General features: G+C 33.1%; 1 pseudogene; it reads right to left on the bottom strand.

Moving 5' to 3' along the window:
• Positions 1-540: 540 nt before the first annotated feature.
• LOC143671361 (protein S100-A10 pseudogene) lies at positions 541-833 on the bottom strand (annotated as a pseudogene).
• Positions 834-3,177: the final 2,344 nt, after the last annotated feature.

Raw genomic sequence — 3,177 nt, 5'->3', positions numbered from 1 at the left:
TGAAGTAATTTAGTCATGAGAGATTACAAAAAAGGATATAGTTTTCATGTGCCCTTCACACAGCTTTCCCAAGTGATAACACCTCATGTAACTAAAGTTTGCTATCAAAATCAGGAAATTGACATTGATACATTAACTAAACCACAGAACTTATTCAAATTTCACCAGTTTTTCTTTTTCTTTTTTAGATATTAAAAAAAGAAATTGGTTTGTTGAGGGAAGAAGATGCAAACAATATAAAAATTAAAAACTTGGGCTGGCCATGGTGGCTCAGTAGCAGAGTTCTCACCTGCCATGCCAGAGACCCAGGTTTGGTTCCTGGTGCCTGCCCATGTTAAAAAAAAAAGGAAAAGCTTATCTGGCATTTAATTGACTTCTTCCACTGCTTGTTATATAGGACTTGGATTTTATTTGTACACTTTCTAAGAACCCACTTTACTTTGAAATTCTTATGCAGAGGTAAACTGTGGGGAAGATTCCTTATGTGGCCACTGGGATAATTCATATGAGGGGGGGGGGTAATTAATTCCTCAATTCTACTTACTTCTTTCCCTTCTGCTTCATGTGTACTACAAAATAGTCATTGTATGCAATGATGAGCCCAGCAATTAGTGAAAAGAAGCTCTGGAAGCCCACTTTGCCCTCTTGACACTGGTCTACATCCTTTATTATTTTGACCACAGCCAGAGGATCTTTTTGATTTTTCAAAAATTTGGGAATTCCTTTCCCATGAGTACTGTCAGGTCCTCCTTTCTTAAGTAGAATTTATACCCAGCAAATTTGTGAAACATAAACATCATAGTTTTTATAGCATGTTACATTTGAGATGACATTTTGCTGAGGTCTGTTGAAGCCTTGGCCAGGAGACACAGGGTGGTCACTTGGTAAGCTGGGACACAGAGCCAGCCTTCATCATATATTTTTAAAAGTATCTATTCATTCTATTTTATGTCAATTTTTCCCCATACACATAAACTAAAGATACGACATTTCTAGAATATGAGGTAGAGATTGGGAGGCATCAATCTCAATTTTACTTTTTATCATCTCTTTTTTTACCTTTGTAAAGTGGAGATTAGTGAGGTGGTGCTTTTTTCGACCTTTATTTTGTATTTATAGTCATTTATTTTTAAATTTATTCTTCTTTATTTATTTTTATTAATTTTTAAAAAAATGTAACAACAAACACAAACATTCTTAACATATGATTATTCCATTTTACATATATAGTCAGTAATTCACAATATCATCACATAGTTGCATATTCATCATCATGACAATTTCTTAGAATACTTGCATCAATTCAGAAAAAGAAATAAAAATACAACAGAAAAAAATTCATACCTTCATCAGCTTTTAATGTGTTATCCCTTTCTTTGATGTAGAGGGCTATGAAAATTTATGAATTGTATAGATTCATGCAACTATCATTACAATCACGATACAGAACTGCAGAAATATTCTATCACCCTAAAGAGATTTTCTCATGCTCCCATTCTATAGTCACATTCTCTCACAGACCCTAACTTCTGGTAACCACTAACCATTGATTTATTTTCCATTTCTATTCTGTTATTTTTAGAAATAAAATTATAGTCAATACTCATTATTCACAGATTTCATATTAACAAATTCCTCTGCTTCTTAAAATATATTTTTAACTCCCAAATCAATACTCTTACACTTTTGTGGCCATTTGTGTGGAAGCACAGGGCAATGGAAATTTTGAGTTGTCCAACGCACACATTCCCACCTGTGATTGAGCAACGTGAGGTTCTGCCTTCTTACCTCAGCTCTCATACTGTAAAAAAATAACCTTTTCCCAGTATATTTACTGCCACTTGTTTTTTGCATTTTAATGGATTTTTTGTTGTTGTTGATTTTGCTGTTTAAAATGGTCCCCAAGTTTAGTGCTGGAGTCCTGGCTAGTGTTCCTAAGTGCAAAAAGATTGTGATGTGCCTCGTATAAAATACATGTTAAGTAAGCTTCAGTCACACATGGGTTATAGTGCTGTTAGCTGTTAGTACAATATTAATGCATTGACACCTAATTTAATGAACTCCAATTACCTGACTCCCAATACTTACTATTTATGATTAAACTTGCTTAAATTTATACTCAGACCCTTTGTGTAAATATTGCTCTAAAATGTTCTGAAGACAATGATTTTGTTTCTAGATGGGTTTAAATGGGGACAGTCTTTAAAAAGCTGGTGAAACAAAGGCCTTCTTAGAGAATCATTTTATGCAAGTTCAAGAAGGCATAAAGGATATAAGATATCTTTAAGGTAAAACATACACAAAACAGGTTATGTACTGATAGGCTGATGAAATGTTGTGACCAGGGGCTCACAGGAACCTGGTCTTGTATTTCCCCTCAAGGCAATGGCTCAATATTTGGTAGTTCAGTGTTTGTGGTGTTTGTAGAACATGCAATGTATGTTTTATAAAGTTTATGTCTTATAGAACTTCTATTTATGTTCTATTGAGATTGGGATTTTTCATTTAGCGTAATGCCCTTGAAAGTCATCCAAGTTGTTGAAAAGTTGTTGCATATATCAATGGTTTGTTCTCTCTCCTTACTAAGTGTTCCATTATATGAATATACAGTGAGCTACATATTTTTGAGTTTGATTTTTTGTCTTATGTAATATCAGTCTTTTAATAAGTGAATTCAATACATTTATATTGTTATTATTAAATAATTCACTTATTTCAGCTATCTACTTGTTTGTTTTTTATCTTGTCTTTTTTTTGCTTCTTAATTCACCTTTCCTGTCTTCTGTTGGATTAATTAACTATAATTCTATTTTTCTTCAGCTGTTTTGAAATCGTAGATTGCATTTCTGTACTTTTAGATAGTTAACTTTTTCAAAACACACATACATTAATAAAATGTTTCCTCAACAGACTCTAGAGTTATTCAACAGTTCTTTCTTTCTCTCAAACATGGCATGAAACTTAGGACATGCTAGTTATTCATTATATTATAGCAGAGTGATGTTCAAATTCTGCCTCTGAAACGTATCTGTTGTGCAACTGCAAGTAACTTGCCTGAATCCTCCCATTTGAAAAGAAAGATGACTATAATGATAACAGTGAATTCAGGGGCTTTTGGTGAGAATAAAAATGAATTAACACATGCAAAACACAGGATTCATATAGTAAGTGGACCCT

Source organism: Tamandua tetradactyla, chromosome X (genome assembly GCF_023851605.1).
Source record: "Tamandua tetradactyla isolate mTamTet1 chromosome X, mTamTet1.pri, whole genome shotgun sequence".
NCBI classification, from domain to species: domain Eukaryota; kingdom Metazoa; phylum Chordata; class Mammalia; order Pilosa; family Myrmecophagidae; genus Tamandua; species Tamandua tetradactyla.
This window is presented reverse-complemented; position numbering and strand designations above follow the sequence as displayed.